Source organism: Heterocephalus glaber, unplaced genomic scaffold, assembly GCF_053883595.1.
Source record: "Heterocephalus glaber isolate CG9 unplaced genomic scaffold, H.glaber_assembly_v1.0 deba00001504, whole genome shotgun sequence".
Classification (NCBI taxonomy): domain Eukaryota; kingdom Metazoa; phylum Chordata; class Mammalia; order Rodentia; family Bathyergidae; genus Heterocephalus; species Heterocephalus glaber.
The window spans coordinates 4529294-4550622 of NW_028258324.1; the positions used below are offsets into that span (position 1 = coordinate 4529294).

A 21329-nucleotide genomic window follows, 5' to 3' on the forward strand; every position below is an offset into this window, starting at 1 on the left:
CCTAGTGACTGTTTATTTTCGGACTAGAATCTTAAAAAAAAAGAAACGTTGACATCATTTTCTTAGTTGTTCAAAATTTTGCAGTCAAATGTTTGATCCATTTTGTTTTACACTCAGTGTTATAAACAGTCATCTTACAGTGGGAAGTGTTTTGGACATGTAACGATGTTTAGTTATTTTATAGACATGGTTTTGCTTTTTAAAAAATTTGTTTTCAGGTGGGAACATTATTTGTCTCAGAATCTATTGTGTGAAACTCCAGAGTTGAATAATTCTTTTAACATTCTGTTTCCTTAAAAAAGATAACTTAAGGGATTGTTTTACAATATTAGCATTGTTTTGGCGGTTACATGACAGATTTCAGTCATATTGCATTATTGTAAATCATCTATCATCGTGTTCAGCTAGAAACATTTGAAATGTGGAACATACAGGTTTTTTTTAAAGTATGTAATGGAAAATTCTAGATGGGAAATCTATCTAGACATAGATTTTTGTTTCCATTTTTACTGCAGTTGAATTAAGGCTTAGTTCACAATTTATTATAAAGTAACTTTTGAAATACAAATGTTTTGAAATAAGGTGAGTCTGTCATGTAAAAATTGAATTTATTCAAATTTAAGGACCTGCAGAGATGTCTTCTGTGCTGGTAGAAAATCCTGTTTTGAAAGATAATTTTTGGAAGTTTTCAATCGGCTATACAGGATGGAAGTGATAAAAGGAGCGCTAGTCCTAAGAGTCTCTGTTGAAAAGAAATTGGGAAAATAATGTCAAGATTTCACTACTTGGAACATTTTACCTTTTCTTTTAGAGCATTATGTGAATACTAAGTTTTCTACTGTTGTGAAATGAGAAATTGATGGTCAGTCTTCTCCCATACTTGCTCTCAGAACTGCTTAACTAAAATAGTGGTCAGCTGTTTGATAGTGCCTGATTAATTTCTTTCCCTTCTGGGGAGGAACTATCAGGTAGAGGAAATTATGGATTTCAGGGTCCTGGCTTCTGTTTAGTAGTCCTGTGGGCAAGTTATTTAACATCATTTCCTTCATATGTAAATTGGGGATAGTGTTTACTTATTTTATAGGGTTATGAAAATCAAATGAAAGCATAGTGAGTACTTAATAAATGTTAATTTCTTCTTTCCCCTTTCGTACTTAAATAATGCTAGGTATGTGCTGAGGTGGCAATGCAAGACAATCAGGATAGGTTTACATGAATCTCAAAGCACTAGGATTTGGTGTGTGATTTATTCAACAAGATGGAATGAAATTCTTGCATTCATAGGACTTATGTGCTTAGCTTTAGAAAAATTGTTTTTCCCTGTGGAGGGTCACATCATTGGGCACAGGGCAGGACTTAAATCCCCGTTAAACGAGAGATAATTATTCTGAAGACATTTCCTTAGCAGCTGTGGTTTGGTATAATTTAGATGACTTTTCTGCTAAATAAGGCAAGTCACTCTCTAATTCTCTCGTGGCTGTCTTCTACTGTCCCTACCTTATTTATGGTCTAAAAGTTTTTTTGTTTTTTGGTACTGGGGATCGAACTCAGGTCCTTGCGCTTGCGAGGTTGTAAAAGTTTTTGTAATAATTGTTTAAAACTTAGGACACATTTTTTTTCCCCTATAAGCATGTTAGGGCTACAATTCTACCCCCCCCCATCCAGTTCCATCTGTAAGGTAGCTTCAATATTATATTTATAATGAGAAAACTCATCAATTAAAATGGTAATTTAGTTGCATTGCTTAATTACTGTGAGGACCAGCTTGGAAATTTAACCATTATCATTATTCCTATGAGAAAATGTTTTGAGTTCAGCTTTGATTTTTATGACTAACTTGGAACATAGATTTCTATTTCTTCTTGCCAACCTAAAATCCTACAGCAAGGAGAGAAAACTTACACTCATTTTCCACCAATTTAGAGGAGTGTTGAGAGGACCTCCATTTGTCTTAATGTGGTGAAGGAAAGAGTCCCTTGTTGCAGCATTGGGAAGGTTTTTTCCCCCTCTACTGCAGCTGTTCAACTATATTTGACATGGTAAGGATTTTGAGATCCCATAATAATTTTTAAAAAAAATTTTATTGGTACATTTTTTTGGTACATTTTAGTTGTACAATTCATTTACATTTATCATTGGCTGTTTGTACCTGTACATGATATATATTGGTTCTTATTTTTTTCCCCATTACCTGTGCGCCTTTCACCCCCTCTGCCCTTACCTATTTACATAGATTTCATTTCCATTTTTTTTCTTTTCTCATAGTTTTTCCTTTCCCTCTTTTTCTTTCCCCTTCCCCTCCCTTCACTCCTTCGTCTTTGGACCTTTTCTCCTATTTCAAATTATCAATTATTCATTTCAATCATTTTAACCCTTGTTTACACTATCAGTTTCTCATACTAGTGAAACTATTTGGTATTTACACGTGTGTCTTATTTATTTCACTTAAGAGTATGGCCTCAATATGCATCCATTTAGCTATAAATGACTCTAGTTTTTCATTCTTTATGGCTGAGTAGTACTCCATTTTATAAAAAAACCATATTTTCTTTATCTAGTTTCCAGTTGATGGGCACTTGGGCTGCTTCCAAGCTTTAGCTATTACAAACTGTGCTGCTATGAACATGGGTGCACATGTATCACTGTGGTATGATTCTTTTAATTCTTTGGGGAAGATACCCAGGAGGGGAATAGCTGGGTCATATGGGACCTCTAGTCCTAGTTCTTTGAGGTGAGAACCCGTAATAATCTTACTGCTTTTAATTATTTTTGTAATTAGGAATTCTGAACAGGTTATAACATTTCTAAATTATTTTGTTTGTTCATTTAGGACTAGGTGATATCTAAGCTTCCCTTTCCATTGTGTCATTTCCAGTTTGTGATTGATCTTACTGGGTCAGTAGGGCATTGCCCTTTCCTGAGGTTCAGTCATGAGTCAGTTCATGCACTCAGGGTTGTGTAGATTCCCAGAGTAGTCCTGATATTATCTGCTAAGCAGCTCAAAAAACTGGATCTCAGAGACTGGTAATCAATCCTTTCTTGTCCTTCAACAATTGTATATTCTACTTAAGTTTTTCGTGGCAGTGGGCACTATTTTGTGATGTACTTGACTGTCTTGCTCTCCTTATATAGTACTATTTAAAGGGCAGTTCTTTACTAGACCCATTAGCCCATGTTTTGACTCTTTTTTTTGGTACTGGGGGATCGAACTCGGGTCCTTGCACTTGTGCAGCAGGCGGTGAAACCACTGAGCTAAATCCCTGGCCCTCATGTTTTGACTCTTTATGTTGAAAGAGGGAAACTTCTGTCTCTGCTTTCTTCTCTGTTGACATGATTGTTTGGAAAGTTCTATATCCTTCATTTATTCTTCCTTTCCAAGAAGCTTCTTGCCCTAAAGTGCATTAGTGGAGAAAAATCCAGTTATTTTTGTGGAACACCTCTTTCCACATACTAATTGTACCAAAACTACCAGAGAAACCAAAAACCAAGAAGATAGTTTTCTTACCCACTAAAGCAATAGCAGTAAATGCCCACAGCTAACACAAAAAATACATAAACTGCAAGCCTTTCGGTGAGTATGAATTAGTTTGACATATAGATGTGGAAACTACCTTAGAAGGTTATCTGGTTTATTCCATGGGTGTTATGAGGTAAATTTTCTAATAATTCAGGGCATTTATTGCTTATTCTTTCCTAATCCCCATTTAGAAGAGCATGAAAATTTTTCCTCATTTACTGTCATATCCAGAATATCTTACATTTTAGTTATTGTTTTTCAGAGTATCTTACATTTTAGTTATTTTTCCTAATTTTAAGAAAAGTAATTCTGGCTTTACTTTTTCCTATTTCCTCTTGCTTGGTTTTCCCCAGATTGGGTTATATGCAGGAAGTGTGTACTTTTTTTTTAAGCCCTGAATTTTTAAAGAAATTTAACTTTTAAGGATCTCGTGGTCCAGAGGAGTCTGAAGTGGGGAGAGAATAGGTCCGTGGAACCAGATCTGAAACAACCAGTGTTCACAAAATTAACTAATATGTTGGTATGCTGATTACAGCTCATTGAAATAGCCTGAGAGCAGTGGGCTTTTTAGTTACTTTGCTCCTTGAGGGATCCTTTGAAGACCCCCTGGAAGAGCCCCAATTTCTCTTGTAGAGGTAAAGATATCCATGAGGGTTAGAGAGAATATCCTGTCTGGGACTTTGTTTTGAAAAATGAGGATGTGCTTGATCTTTTATGATCAGGGGTTTAATTTTTGCTGGAAACATCCACATGTTTTCTACCTGAGACTTAAAAGTTAGTGGCCAATCTAAGGTCTTAAGCTAGTAAGTGCTGAGTTGAGATTTGAACCCAGGACTTTAGGATTCTAAGCCACAGATTCTTTTATTGCACTATGTTGCCTCTAAACAGACTTTGTCCATAGTGTATGTCTCTGAGTTGAAAGTTGAGGTATACTTTACAAATTTTGCAATTTAAAATGGATATACTTAAGGAATTTTCTTTTTTTTCCCTTAAATTCTTTTATTGGTACATTTTAGGTATACAATACGTTTACATTTATCATTGGGTGCTTGTACCTGTACATGATGTATCTTGGTTCTTATTTTTTTCCCATTACCTGTGTGCCCTTCACCCCCTCCACCCTTCCCTATTTACATAGACTTCATTTCCATTTTTTTCTTTTCTCATAATTTTAAAGAATTTTATTTCTGTATTGGACATTTTATAAGACTAGTATTTATCATTTTGCTTCAGAATGTATTAGCTTACATTGATGAGTACAGATATAGGGCATAACAAGTTCAGAAGGTAGGTTTTTATAATGCCTTGAGGAGTATGTTGGACACCGTTGGCCTCTTTTAAAACATTGTAGTAGGAGAAAAGAAGTTGAATTTACTAAATATTTATTGAGTAGCTTCTCAAACCAAGACGTTTTGGTTTGATCGCTTATTCTATAAAGCAATCATCATTTTTCTTTTTTCTTTTTTTTTTTTTTGGTACCAGGGATCGAACTCAGGTCCTTGCGCTTGCGCAGCAGGTGGCGAAACCACTGAGCTAAATCCATGGCCCAGCAATCATCATTTTTGTCATTTTTGTTTTTTGAGATGAGATCTCATTATATTGTCCAGGCTGGTTTCAAACTCCTGGCAATCTTCCTGTGTTAGTCTCCCAGGTAAGTGGGACTACAGCTGTGTGATACCATACTGTGTACTACCAGCTTAACATTTTTTAATATGCAGCAGTATTAACTAGACTTCAGATTTACAGTTCACTTTATCATGCAGTGCTAGAATATGCTTTGGAAACCTTAAGGTAAACTGTAAACATGGCACTATTTTCTGTCTAGAAATTTTATCTAAATGACACATTTTGAAGCATTTTGGTCTGAAAAGTCATTGAGGTTCTTAAGGTACTTTGTATTCATACCATATTTTTGTATTGGTGCTGACTTTTAGTTTTTAAATTTGTATTTTGAAACATGTTTTGATTTTTTTTTTTTTTTTGCTACTGGAGATCGAACTTGGGTCCTTGCACGTGTGCAGCAGGCGGCGAAACCACTGAGCTAAATCCCTGGCCCTTGAAACACGTTTTGAATTCTTGTGTTTCTGATGTTCTTGATTATAAGAATGATATGAAATTATTCCCAATTTGTGATTGGGCATAGGCTATATTAGTGTTATGCTTTTACTAACATATGAACAAACCCTTTTATGATTATACTCTCAAGTGTCTTATATACTCTCTCTTGACAGATTTTATATGGAAATGTAAGATTTCTCTCTCACATAAAGGCTCTGGAAACCTTTTTAAATTTTCTTAGTGTATAAATCATCCCCAAATTGTTTTAGCTCTGGCTCAAGTACTTGCAGTTGATTTGCTGTCTCATACAACAGGACACTTTAGTAAAAGTAATGTTTATATTGGGATATGTCATTCAGAAGCTTCTTGTTTTCTTGTATATCTCTGAAGGAGTAGAATCTCAACCTCCTTTTGTTTTTCTCTCTCCCTTTTCAAAACTCATTCATGAGCCCTTGCTTATGGGTGAGAACCAATATTGAAGTAGAATTAAAACATGATAAGCTGAGTGGAGTGGTGCACATCTGTAATCCCAGAATTTTGGGAGGCTGAGGCAGGAGGACTGGAAGTTTGAACCTAGGCTGAGTAACTTCCTTAGAATTTAAAAAGAAATTATAAAAGGGTTGGGGATGTATCTCAATGCAAAGGCCCTGGTTTCAATCTCTAGTACTGCACGAAACAAAAACATGAATAAGCACGGAACTTTATAGTACAGACTTGTGAGACAGCTGTAATTAGGAATTCTTTGTTATTAAATAGAATTAAGAACTCCCTGTATAATTTTAGGTGTGTAATTTTAGACTAGTCAGAACTTTTCTTATAGATCATCAGTTAACAGAGATCTATAGTAATGAGTCAGACGGAAAAGAAAAACCCTTTTACTTGTGAAAGTAAAGACTTTTTTTTTTTTTTTTGGTACCAGGGATCGAACTTGGGTCCTTGCGCTTGTGAGGCAGGTGGTGGAACCACTGAGCTAAATCCCCGGCCCTAAAGACTATTTTTAAAGAAGGACCCTAGGCTGATGATTTGTCTTGAGTGGAGTAGCCACCTGTATGGGCTTCTTGTTTTGATGGCCATGGTTGTTTGATAGTCACAGCTGATAGCCAAAACTGCTGTTTTGATAGCCACATGTTATAGTCCCCTCTAAAAAGACAGACTGTTAAAAGTGATGTGTGTGTGTGTGTGTGTGTGTGTGTGTGTGTGTGTGTGTGTGCTGTGTTCAGGCCAGATTTGGGTGTAGAAAGAGACTAAGCAACACTCTTTGGAGCTAAATATGTATTCCAAAAGGTGGGGGAAGAAGGCCTGTCAAGGCCCCAACTACCCTGGTGCAGATGTCTACCTATGACAATCCCTGTTTATCCCTCTTGTTCTATGTCCATTTGAAGGTGTCCCTTAGATTAAACTCTGTCCAGTGACAGCAGTGGTGAGCTGGAGATGCAAGGAAGTGGCCGGAACCAGGTTAGTTGTTCTTACTGTTCACCTGGGCCCCCTTCCTTGTGATCCTGTGACCCTCGGATCATACTTAACTATTAGCTTTCCTTTTTCAGAACTTCAGTTATCCTGTCTCTGAGAATGGTGTCTGGAGAGAAATCATGACAAGAAAAAGGCAGTCCTCTGGGAACTGGAGCTATGGCTATCCCTTAATACCTGTTTCTGTTTAAAACTGTTACTAAACTCATAAGGGGTCCTAAGAATGGTTTTTGTTCTATCAATGCACTTATCTGTGCTATGAAAACCAGTCAGTCTGCTTGTAGTGCAGCATTTGTGAGGGGAGGGGGAAATGAAAGGAGTTAATTTACAGTTCTGCTTAAGAGCAGAAAGGCTGATAAATTTGGACTAAAACATTTGTATTTATTCTTTGAGAGTTTGAGGATAAAGTCTAGGCCAGTTTAAAAAAAAATTTCCCATTCCCCTTCTTTCTGCCCCTCCACCCATCTCTATTTACAAAAGCTTTGTTTCCATTTTTTCCTTCTTTTCTTGATTTTTTTTCTTTTCCTGCTTTCCTTTCTTCCACCCCTCTCCCTGAGTCCCCTTCCCCTTTGAACCTTTTCTTCCTATTTCACATTACCATACATTTTGGTCTTCATTTATACTTTCAGTTTCTCACACCAAGAAACAATTTGGTATTTACATGTCTCTGTCCTATTTATTGCACTTAAGAGTATGGCCTAAGTTCAAACCAGCTATTCCCCTGCCGGGTATCTTCCCAAAAGAATTAAAAGAATCTTACCACAGCAATGTATGTGCACCCATGTTTATAGCGGCACAGTTCATAATAGCTAAAGCTTGGAAACACCCCAACTGCCCATCATCTAGAGACTGGATAAAGAAGATGTGGTTTTTTATAGAATGGAGTACTACTCAGCCATAAAGAATGGGAAACTAGAGACATTTATAGCTAAATGGATGCATATTGAGGCCATCCTCTCAAGTAAAATAAATAGGACACACGTGTAAATACCGAATAGTTTCTCTAGTGTAAGAAGCTGAAAGTGTAATTAAGGATACACACGAATGAAATTGCCTAATAACATATTTCTCAGATTGTGTTTCCATCGCGTGTCATATGACTGTATCGAAATTTAAATTAGGGAGAAGCTTGGCTTATGTGGAGTCTGCTAGCTAACTGAAGTTTTTTTCCAGGCCACTATTTGTTCGGTGTTGGTTTTGGGGATCTTTCTGAAACAAATCACATCCTCTGGTGTCTTGTTGGTGCTTGAGATGCTTTTTTAAGTTATATGGAAAAATGTTTAAGTGCTTTTCAGTTTTGTTTTGGTTGAGTTCTACTGTATTTGAGTATTATTGTAGTTTTTTTCCCTTGCATTGTTCTTTTTTGAATGGTTTAAATTTTTTGTATGTGTGTGTTTGATAATAAAGTTATTTTAAAAATTAAAAAAAATTAAAGCATTAAAAAAAATCTAAGTGATGAGAAGAAAAAAAAAGAGTATGGCCTAAGTATGCATCCATTTAGCTATAAATGTCTCTGATTTATCATTTTTTAAAAATTTAATTTTATCGGTACATTTTAAGTTTACAGTATAATGACATTCATCATTGGAAATTTGCACCTTTACATAATCTCTCTTGGTTCTTATTTTTCCCCCTTCCCCTGCCCTCCCTTCAACCCCTCCATCCCCCCCTATTTGTAAAGACTTTATTTCCATTTTTTCATTTTCTGATATTAATTTCATTCCCTTCTTTCCTTTCCCCTACCCCTCCCACTGCCCCTTCCCCTTTGGCCCTTTTCTTCCTATTTTACATTATCTATTATACCTTTTATTATACCACTTTCAGTTTCTCACACTAGAGAAACTATTCGGTATTCACACATGTGTGTTCTATTTATTTCACTTAAGAGAATTGCCTTAGGCCTGGGATTTAGCTCAGTGGTTCCAGTGCCAACCTGGCAAGTGCAAGGTCCTGAGTTCAATCCCCGGTACCAAAAAACAAAACAAAACAAAAAAAGAGAATCGCCTCAATGTGCATCCATTTAGCTATAAATGTCTCTAATTTCTCGTTTTTTATGGCTGAGTAGTACTCCATTTTATATATTAAAAAAACACATCTTCTTTATCAGGTCAACAGTGGATGGGAATTTGGGCTCTTTCCAAGATTCAGCTATTACAAACTGTGCCACTATAAACATGGGTGTGCATATAGTGCTGTGGTATGATGCTTTTAATTCTTTCAGGAAGATACCCAGCAGGGGAATAGCTGGGTCATATGGGACTTCTGATCTTTGAGGAATCTCCATACTAATTTCCACAGTGATTGCACCAGTCTATACTCCCACCAGCAGTGGAGAAGGGTTCCCTTTTCCCCACAGCCCCACCAGCATTTATTAGTTGATTTCTTGATAGCAACCATTCTTTCTGGAGTGAGGTGGTATCTCAGTGTTGTTTTCTTCTGCATCTCTCAAATGATGAGTGATGTTGAACATTTTTTCATGTTTATTTGCTGTTTCTTCCTCTTTGTCAGAGAAATGTCTGTTCATTTCAGATGCCCATTTTCGTATTGGGTCTTTTAATTTGGGGTGGTCTGATTTTTTAAAGTTCTTTATATATTCTAGATAGTAGACCTTTGTCTGAGAAACAGCTGGTAAATTTTTTTCCCCCACATTATAGGTTGTCTCTTCACACTGCTGGTGGTTTCTCTTGCTGTGCAGAAGCTTTTTAGTAAAAAGAGGGGCTCTCATCTTATTAAAAAGCTTCTGCACAGCAAGAGAAACTACCAGTAGACTGAAGAGACAACCCACGATGTGGGAAAAAATTTTCACCAGCAGTCCTTCAGACAAAGGTCTACTATCTCGACTCTATAAAGAACTTAAAAAAATCAGACCTCCCAAATTTAAAGACCCAATCCAAAAAGGGGCATCTGAAATGAACAGACATTTCTCAGACAAAGAAGTAGACATGGCAAATAAACATATGAAAAAATGTTCAAAATCACTGGTCATTTGAGAGATGAAAATGAAAACAACACTGAGATTCCTCCTCACTCCAGAAAGAATGGCTGCTATCATGAAATAAACCAACAACAAATGCTGGTGGGGCTGTGGGGAAAGAGGAACCCTGCTCCACTGCTGGTGGGAGTGTAGACTTGTGCAACCACTGTGGAAATCAGTATGGAGATACCTCAAAGAACTAGGCCTGGAAGTCCCATTTGACCCAGCTATTCCCCTGCTGAGTATCTTCCCCAAAGAATTAAAAGAATCATACCACAGTGATATATGTGTGCCCATGTTCATAGCAGCACAATTTGTAATAGCCAAAACTTGGAAACAGCCCAAATGCCCGTCAACTGGAGACTGGATCAAGGAAATGTGTTTTTTTTAATAAAATGGAGTACTACTCAGCCATCAAAAATGAGAAATTAGAGACATAGCTAAGTGGATGCACATTGAGGCGATACTCTTAATTGAAATAAATAGGAAACACATGTGTGAATACTGAATAGTTTCTCTAGTGTGAGAAACTGAAAGTGTAAATAAGGCCTAAAAGGTACAATAGATAATGTGAAAAAGGAAGAAAAGGGGCAAAGGGGAGGGGGAAGTGGGAGGGGTAGGGGAAAGGAAAGAAAGGAATGGAATTAATATGAAAAAATGGAAACAAAGTGTTGGTAAATAGGGAGGGATGGAGGGGTTGAAGGGAGGGTAGGGGAAGGGGGAAAAATAAGAACCAAGAGAGTATGTAAAGGTGCATATCTCCAATGATGAATGTCATTATATTGTACACCTAAAATGTACCAATAAAAGGATAAAAAAAATAAGATGAGATCCCAGTTGTTGATTCTTTGTGCTAGTTACTGTGCGACTGAGGTTTTGTTCATAAAGTCTTTTCCTATGCCAATGTTTTCAAGAGCTCTACCTACCCTATCTTTTTAGAATATGACCCAGAGATAAATGAAGGTCAGCTTTACTCTAGAAGGGTACCAAGGAGTGAGAAACTACCATTCTGGAAACTGGGTCCTGGAATCCAGCAGCCAAGAGAAGAGAGTTGCCTTGGATAAAACACTGTTGTAAATTGCATTATTTCTCAGGGACAAGGCAGTGGAGCAGGGACAGAAGAGTGACTATTATGGCACAAGTACAAAATCTTAACCATCTCAAGGGCAAAAAGACAATCAAGATCAGGAGCTTTTCCAGGGTGGGCCTGTTGTCCTTAGCAAAATATGCTTCCAGAGACAAAAGGTACAGTTGACTTCAACTGCATTGGCGAGCAGAAAAACCAATAATCAAGGAACCAATGACTGCTTTTTAACCTGTTGAAAGAGAATGAGAGAGAAAAATCAAAGGGAAGATTGGAAGTGTCCCAACTATATTGTTTAGGGCTTACTTTCTAATTTTATGTTAAGACTCTGAATGGAGAAGTTCTAAAATCCCAGCCTGTGAAAGACATCTACCACCTCCAGGAATAGATACAGAGATATAGCTGTGTAATGGCCCAGAAAAATCCCACCCTTGGGCCCTAGGACAAAGAAGTCTCAGACATTTTTGTGCTATCTTCCTAAATACCCAGGCCCCTCTCAGCAAGACAAAGCTAGGTTTTACTCAAAATGCATCTGAAAACCTGTACTCATTGTCGATCACTTACACATTAGCAGAAGTACATATGCCAGTTTCTTCCCTCCCTTGCACACATAAATGAAGAGAATCATACCTAGGAGGGGAGAGAACCAGGAGGTTGGGACCTTTTTTTTTTTTTTTTTGGTACCATGGGTCGAACTCTGGTCCTTGCACTTGTGAAGGCGGCAGAACCACTGAGCTTAATACTGGGCAAGTTGGGGCCTTTTTGAGAGTGAGGGAATGAGAAAGTAAGGGAGAAAAGTAAACTATTGGGTAAACCATTGCCAAGTCCAGTGAATAGTGTCAGCTATCACCCGATCTGCCAATTGTATCTGCATGGCTTGGGACATGATCCCAGCCATAAGAGAGGAGCTGTGGCATCAGGTGAATTGAGTTTATATCCTTCAGTTTTAAAAGAGAGAGCAGTTTACAAATCCTCCCTTGAACTGAATGTTTTGGATCCCACAGGTGTTGTGCTTATGGAAATAGCTCCCTCTGGTGTCACCCAGAGGTCTCTTTATCCCACTGGGTCTCAGGTCCAGTTTCCCGCACTGCTGGATGAGAAACTGCACTCAGGACACTGGGCTTCACTCTTAATGTGTGTCCTCCTAGATGAGCAAAATTCCGAAGTCTCATCTGGGCCAGGGTTGGGGGTTTGTGTTCTTTATCTAAGATGATTTTCTGTTTTTGGGGTTTTTAAAGACAAACACTCATTTTCTATGGACTCAACTTGAGAGTTTTAGTTGTTGGAAAGTAGTTCTCTTCTCTGACTAAAACCTTTTAGGGCCCCTCTCCCTCCCCCTCCTCCTCCCATCTTTAACAGAAACATGTCGAAAAAAAAAAAAGGAAAGTACAAAGTGATGGGAAAAGATTGGAATAAGAGATTAGCAAAAAGGAACTTTTCTCCGCATACTCTCATGTTGAGTTAATGAGACAGTCTGCCATGGATCATCACCCTCAGCCTGGGAAGGCAAGAGTGAAGAATCTCAAGAGCTAAGACTGTCTCCTTGCCAGTGAAGAATCAAACTGGAAGGGAAACTGAGGCAATACAAGCTTGACATTCTCCTCCATAAGTGTAGAGGGGGGAATAAGCCAGACTGTCCCAGTGGAACCTGTCCTCCAGGACTTAAGAATGGCAGCCATGCTAAGTGTCTTGTAATTGGGTGAAGGAGTCTCATATTTATGAGGCTGTTTTAGTCCCTATATAGATTAGATTTTATCTAAAATCTATTTCATAGCATTTTACAAATTTACATTTTGTTTAAAGTTTTAAAGTCCACCAGAGGAGCTCCAACATTACCTTTCCCCAGCGCTGCTATCTAAGTAAGACCACAAGCCATTTTGTAACTGCCAAACAAGTCAAGAAAGGAGTACAAGTAAACTCAGCAACTAGTAAGTCTAAATGAAGCATGTAGAAAACAGGAACACAAGGCACTGCTGGCAAAAATAAAGTGTCTCATCAAAGAAACATCGTAATCTTCCCATGCTCTCAACTGAAATCTATCATCATTTTAGCAAAACAAGGCAAAAGCAACTGAAAAATAAAAGATGACAATTTTTGGTTACCTAAATGAGTCAAAATCCATAATCCAGTGAAAATATTTAGGGGGGCCATGAAACACAAGCAAACTTGTACCTCCTTCCAAAGATCTTGGTGGGATTTCCAAAATGATACAGAAGAAATATAACTCCCAATCTGCTAGATGTCAGCTGTGCCAAGTTCATGTACCCTGAAATAGAAGAATGAATTCCAAAGGACAAAGGAGGTTATAAGTAGGAAAGGTTTACTAGGGAATAGGAATAGCTCCTGAGAGATAGGGTCCTGAATGGATTGCCCAAGTTTTATTTTTAAAGATCTCTATATTTATTTCCATGACATTTCAGCCACTGAATTTTGGCTCGTCAGTACAACTTGTTAAGTGTTTTTGAAGTTTGAGTTTTTTGGTATGTATGTGATAGAATTGAACCCAGGGGTGCTCTGCCACCAAGCTATACACCCAGTGCATAGCTTTACACTTTTCTTTTTAAATTTTCTTTATATTTATTTATTTATTTATTTAGGAACTGGAGATTGAACTCAGGACCTTGCGCTTGCGAGACAGGCAGCATCTTTATTTTTATTTTGAGACAGGTGTTTTGCTAAGTTACTTGGAGTGGACTTGAACCTGCAGTCCTTCTGCCTCAGCCTCCTGAGTAGCTGGGATTACAGTCATGTGGCACTGCACCCAGCCCTTGATCTTTTTTCTCTATAGAGTTGATAAACTTGCCTTTTCCAAGTGACTTTTTTCCCCAAGGGGCTAATACAAATGTTGAATAGAACAATGACTATTTTATTGCCTGTCTTAATCACTTTCCTTGTTGTTAGGACAAAATACTTGATACTCATAACTTAAAGGAGGAGAGGTTTATTTTGGGTCACATTTCAGTCCATAGTCAGCTGGCTCCAAGGCAGGACAGCATGACAGAGAGGCATGGTGGAGGAAAAACTGTTTTCCTTGTGGCAGCCAGGAAAAAGCTAAGAGAGGGAGATATATCTTTCCAGGCTACATGCACAGTGACCCACCTCTTTGGACCAGACCCGACCTGCTAATAGCACATTTAGCTATAAACTCAGTGGACTAATCCACTAATAAGTATAGTGTCCCCATGATCTGGTCACCTCCCAAAAGCTCCACCTATGAGCACATAGTCTTTAGGATATCTAGATATAAACCATAACATTGCTCTAGAGAGAAGTGTCTAGTGTATAAAGAGATTTTTGCTAGATTATGTTTTGAACGCAGATTACCTGGATGAACATTTCATGACAGCATCAACTATGCCACCTTTTTGAACCTTAATAGTATTTAGGGTTAGAGTGAGCTCCTAGCTTGTGGCCAAATTGTTTCAACAAGGGAACTAATGTGGCTAAGAGGACTCTATGGACCTACTTTTAAGCATGGGGAGTGACAAAGAGGTGTTAGTATTGAAAAAATGTTACTCTGTTTTCATCTTTATGTATCGGAAGAAGGTTAATACTAAAATTTTCTTGAGTTTTGTTTCTGACATTCTTTCCATATTCCCTACTGCTGTAGTGTGGATCTGGAATGTCCTCCAAAGGCCTGTGTGTTAAAGGCGTGGTTCCAGCTTGGTGGAATTGGGAGGTGGTAGAACCTTTCAGATATGGGACTTAGTAGGGGTCTTCTGGTTATTGGGTACATACCCTGGAAGGGGATAGTAGAACCCAGATCTCTTCCTTGTTTCTCTTGCTTTTTGGCCATGAGGTAAATAATTTGCTGTGCTACTTGCTCCTGCCATGATGTACTCCCCTACCAGAGGTCTGAAAGCAATAGGTAGGTTCATCCAGTCATGGGCTGAGACCTCTACAAGTGTGAGTAAAACAAACTTTTTCTTTTTAAAAGTTGACTTAGCTCAGGTATTTGTTAGAATAATGAAAAGTTGATTAACATACCTGCACTTTAGATATGGTGGACAGCTCACCCTTTTCCAGAAAGGTTTATAACTTTCTGCCTTTGTTGCTTTGTTCAAGTTGTTCTACTGTGAGTAGAATGCCATAACTACCTTTTTAGCCAAGGGAATGCTCACTGAAAAAGCTCAAATGTCATCTCCTGTTTGATGACTTCTGTATCTCTGCCCAGTAAAAATAAATGCTTGCCTTGCTCCTATGGCAGTTGGTACCAACCTCTAGTATGTCACTTATCCCTTTAATTGCATCTCTCAGAAAAAAAGAGTTTCTTGAGGACAAGGAATTCTGTCATCATGTTTGTATCACCAGGCTCAAGCACACTGTGAGTGATCAATATATATTTAGGAATCCAACTTAATGATGAATTTTACTCAGCTTTGTTAATACTGAGAATATTTTAGAAGGTAGGCTGTAAATCTAATATTTGATTGTTGGACATTTGTTATATCATGAATTTTTTTTTTCATTGCCTTTCTCTTTCTTGACCCTTTAGAGAAGTTCAAATGACTGATTTTGGGTGGGACCCATAGGATTCTGTAAGAAACCATCTCACCTAGGGCTTCATACTTATCACAGTAATGATTCAGAAATGTTGCATGTAATTGGGATATAGTTTGAACTTCATTACCTTTTTCATTTGACATCTTTAGGGGAATGGTATGTTTTGGATGAGTATCTTTTCCAGAGGACTCAAGATTAAACCTTTAAAGCATCAAGTACTTTTGGTCTATTTTGGTTGAGATTTTTAAAAAATGTAACCCATTCTAGTATTTCTTACATTGTGAATTCAATATGTTGAATACATTTGACTTTATTGTTAAATTTCTAATTACATAAGGTACAGATTCACTACAGAAATGTCATTAAATGTAGAGAAACAAAAATTGAAGGTGATGTGTTCTTTTTGTTACTGAGATATAACCCCTCTCAGTATATTGGCATATGTTTATTGTTCTCATCTTTTTCTTTATATATGTATAAGGAGACATTTAAAATAAATTTGGGATCATACTGTTTTATGATGTATTTTTATATTAACTGTACTATACTGTGAACATTTTTTTTACATCTAAAACAGTGGTGGTGAGCCTATGGTATGTGTGTTGTTTTTCTTTTAAGACAAAAGATGTTAATGTAGAGTTGTTTTTTCTAAACTAAAACCTCAATACTTAGGTTTACTTGTAATGTTGGCAATAAATATTGGAAATAAGTGGGTTTTGGGTTGCAGTTTGGGCACTCATCTCTAAAAGGTTTGCCATCACTGATCTACAATATCCACTGTTTTAGCGATGACTATTACATAACAGATATACTATAATTTGTCTTACTTTCCTACTTTTGAGTAGTTGGTTGTTTGAAATGAACTATTGCCACGTTACTCTCCAGGCCAGTTAAATTACTTTGTTAGCACAGGGCATTACATGTTTCCTTTGCAGACTTGCATTTTAAAAATTTAAAGATTAGTACATGCTTGAAAAGTGTCCCCTACTGCCACTTCTTCTTGGGCATCAGTTATTTAATGACATTTTAAATATAAAAATAATTATTATATTAATAGAGTAATACTTGTTTTTTCTTCACTGAAATCCATAGTAAAAACCACTAATTCCAGTGAATAGTTCTCTTATTTACTTGTTCCTCTGGCTGTGACATTTTTAATATAAAAATAATTATTATATTAATAGAGTAATACTTGTTTCTTCTTCACCAAAATCCATAGTAAAAACCACTAATTCCAGTGCATAGTTCTCTTATTTACATGTTCCTCTGGCTGTGCTGTTCCTATGGAATTTTGGGAGTAAGTGTATATGTGGGACTGATTCACTGTCAGTGACTTGAAGTGGTAATTTTGTTTTGTTTTTCTGTCTCTGTATATTTCTTTTCTCTTATAGCTGCTACTCTATCCTTTTCATATTCCAGTTTGTTAGCCATTCATTGCTGTTTACTTCTCTCCCCAGCTATACATTTGCAAGCTAGACCTGAACTGAACTTGGTCGAAGGAAACTGAGTAATCAGATATGTGAAAAACTAAAGCAACTCTTTTCCCTTCCTTTGGGGTTAGATTCATTGCCTTTGTGTTAGATTTAATCCTGTTAAAATTTTTTTGAATAATGGTCAAAGCTAGGCCTTACAGGAATGCTTGTCTGGGAGAGATGCAAATTTGGTCTGTGCAGAGAACATTTTCCCTTTTGGGTAAGGGAAACATGACTGTCATCTGTACTGCTGCCACCTTTTGTCTTGTGGAAAGCCAAGGTGAGGGATTTTGTTTTGCTTTTTGGCACAGGAATGGGAAGAAGCACTTAGTTTTGCTTGGAGAATTATGGATGGAAGAAAGAACCTTTTGGAAAGAAAATGTTTTAACACATTTAAACATACTGAAATGTTTAAGCTCTCTCGAGTTCATTGTATATGGTTGTAGCTAATGATACTGTGGTTGTCTTATAATAAATTATTTTTAATGATTTGCTTTTTTAAGAAACTGAAGAAATTTTCTGTGTTTATATAGAGTAGTGATTTGTTTTAAATGATAGATTCTTCACCTTGATATTTTTTAACAATTTTTTTCATATATATATATATATATATATATATAGTTTACCCATTTTAGGTGTACAGTTCAGTGGCATTAAGTGCCACTAACTTACTGTATTTCTAGCCCTTTAAAAATATAGCTGCAGGGGCCGGGGATTTAGCTCAGTGGTTCTGCTGCCTGTCTCACAAGTGCAAGGTCCTGAGTTTGATCCCCGGTATAAAAAAAAAAAAAAAAAAAGAAAGAAGGAAAGAAAGTAAAAATATAGCTGCAAAATGTTGATAACCATCACTTCCTATTTCCAGAACTCTTTCCATCATCCTAGTGGGAAATTGGGAGCATCACTCTGTACCTATTAAGTAATAACTCCATTTTCCACCCTGCCCTGCAGACCCTGATAACTTCTACTCTGTTTTATCTCTATGAATTTGACTTTCCTAAATACCTCATATAAGCAGAATAGTACAATATTTTTCCTTCTGTGACTGGTTATTTTACTGGGTTTGTGGTTTTCAAGATTCATCTATATTATAGCATGTATCAGAATTTTATTTCTTTTTATGGCTGAATAATATTCTGTTGTGTGTGCACATATCACATTTGTTTATCCATTCATGTGTTGATATACATTTTGGTTGTTTCCATCATTTAGCCATCATGAATAAAGCTGCTGTAAACATTGGTGTGTAGGTATGAGTCCCAGTTTTTAATTCTTTTGAAGATATACCTAGGATTGGAATTGCTGAATTATATGGTAATTCCATGGATTTGGAAAACTCTAAAATATTTTCCATGGCAGCTGTACCATTTTACTTTCCCATCAGCAGTTCATTAGGGTTCATTTCTCTATTTCCTCGTATTTATTATTCTCCACTTTTAAAATAACAGCCATCCTAATGGGTGTGAGGTGGTATCTCATTGTGGTTTTGAGTTGCATTTCCCTAATGATTGATGATATGGAGCATATTTTCATATGTTTATTAGCCATCTATATCTGTTCTTTGGAAAAATGTCTATTTAAGTCCTTTACTCATTTTTAATACCAAATTTCTTGTTGTTTTGAGTTCTTTTTTCCCCCCATTAAGTTTATTGGTACATTTTAGGTATAAAATACATTTACATACATCATTGGGATCTTGTACCATTACGTGAGTATCTTGGTTCTTGTTTTTTCCCCTTCCCCTGCCCTCCCTTCACCCCCTCCACCTTTCCCTATTTGCAAAGATTTTGTTTCCATTTTTTTCTCTTTTCTCATATTTTTTCTTTTCCTTTCTTTCCTTTCCCCTACCCCTCCCACTTCCCCTGCTCCTTTAGACCTTTACTTCCTATTACACAATATCAATTATACATTTTTAAAATTAAAATATCAAGACCTAGGAGACAGTACCACAGATTTTACAGAATTTAAAAGGATATAGAAAGCATATTACAAAAACCTCTTTTGAAAAAAATTTGACAACTTCTAAGAAGACAAATTAATGAAACTAACTCTGGAGGAAATATGAAATTTAAATAGCACCTATTAAAGAAAGTATATTCCTAGCTTGAAAACCTACCTATATGACAACAACAGGCTCGTATACATTTTAACTTATAAATTATATCAAACATTTAAAGCAGAAAAAAAAGGAACACTTCTCCCCTCATTTTAGGAAATCAACATTGTGCTAGTCCTAAAACTGGATAAAGATAATAGAAGAAAAAAGTATGAACATAGAAATTTGTTTAACAAAACAAACTCTTAGAAGTCAGATCTGGCAGGATGTAGAAAGTGGTTTTATTATAGGGATGGCAGTGTTGGTTCAGCATTGGAAGATCCACCCCCAAAAGTAATCATTTTAACAGGAACGGAAAAAGCCATATGATCTTGTCACTAGTTGGAGAAAAAGTACTGGACTAAATTCTACAGCTGTTCATGGTAAAAGCTATCAGAAGACTAGAAGCAGAACAGAAACTTCTCAACAGATTAAAGACATGTACTCCATACTTCCAGCGAGAATGCCTTATACGAATGGAGAAGATACAATGCTTTCTCCTTAAGGTGGGGAAAAAGGGCAGATATGCTTACTCTTCATCTGTCCATTAAACTTTGAAACCTAGGCCCCAACCAAAATAGTCTGGCAATAAAATGACACAATTAGTATAGGATTGGCAAGGTAGAAGCAAAATCTTTCTATGTAGATGAAATGATTGTCTACAGAGAAAATACTAAGAAATCTCTAGGAGCCCCTAGAACTTGTATTTGCATTTAGCAGGATTAGAAAACACAAGGTATATATAAAAATTCAGGTCTTTGTATACTTGCTATAAATGAAGAACTGGATATTGAAATTTAAAAGTTATGTAGGAGTACAAAGGACCTAGAAAAGTAAAAAGAAAAAAAAACAGTGTTGGAAGACGTTTAGTACGTAATTTTAAGACTGCTTCTAAAGCTACAGTAATCAAGGCAGTGTTGATGTAAGGAAAGACATATAGATCATTGGAATAAAACAGAGAATCTAGAAATAGAACCACACATATATGGTCCACTGAGTTTTGAAAGATTATTTAACATTAACATTGTATAGAATATAAACTCAATTCAAGAGCCGAGGAAAAGATAGTGTTTTCAGCAAACGGCACTAGAACACCTGCTATCTATATAAAAAATTAACCTCAACCCTTTATTTCCATACATAAAAATAACTTGAAGGTATCTATGAACCTAAATATGAAAGCCTAAAAGTATAAAACTTTAAGAAGAAATTAGAAGGGAAAATGTTTCTGAATTCAGGGTAGGCAAGAACTACCTAGGATACAAAAGACATGATGTATAAAAGAAAGAAATTGATAAATGAGATTCCATCAAAATTTAGAACTTGAAATAACATCGTTAAGAAAATGAAAAGTAGTCCTTAAAGAGCATATTTACAATGCATATAACCTATGACCAGAATATATAAAGAACTCTTACAGCTCATTAATAGACAACCTAATTAAAAAGTAGACATAAGATGATAAATAGCCAGTACAACACAAGGAAAGGTGTGCAATTCTAGAATCAGAAAAATACTAATCAGTACAATAACAAGATGGAATTATACCCTCATTAGGGAGATGAAGTTAGAAGTTTTAAAAGCCTTGTCATGACTTTTTCTTTTTGTTGGATTCTCCCCCTTTGTGTTTAATTTGTCACACCCAATGGATTCATTCTGCTGGGCTTCCTGGGGTTGTGACCCTCATTGTCTTTTCCTAGGATATTGTCTAAAATTTTTTGGCATGCTGGTTTGGTATTCATGAAGTTCCTGAGGTGCTCTTTATCATGAAAGTATCTTATTTCTTTATCAATTTTGAAAGATAGTTTTGCAGGGTACATCAGTCTGGGTTGGAGGGTTTTTTCCTTTAGGGCTTGAAATACATCACTCCAAGCTGTTCTTGCCTTGAGGGTTTGCATTGGAAGTCTGCTGTGATTCTCATGGGCTTTTCTTTGTATGTGATTTGTTTCTTTTCTCTCACTGCTTGTAGAATTTTGTTCTTCTGTTGGGTTTCTGAAATCCTAACTATTATATGCCTATGTGTAGATTTTTTTTTTGATTAAGGCTAGCTGGAGTCCTATATGCCTCACTTATCTGCATGTCAAGTTCTTTCCCCCTGCTTAGGAAGTTTTCTGCCATCACTTCTATGAACACTTTTTTTAATGTCATCTGCACTCTCCTGT

General features: G+C 36.6%; 1 protein-coding gene across 1 annotated transcript in view; it reads left to right on the plus strand.

Annotated features, from left to right (window-relative positions):
• The window catches only part of Dock3 (dedicator of cytokinesis 3), a 633495-nt gene that overhangs the window by 2059 nt on the left and 610107 nt on the right, over positions 1 to 21329 (plus strand). The gene's annotated exons all lie outside the window — the stretch shown is intronic.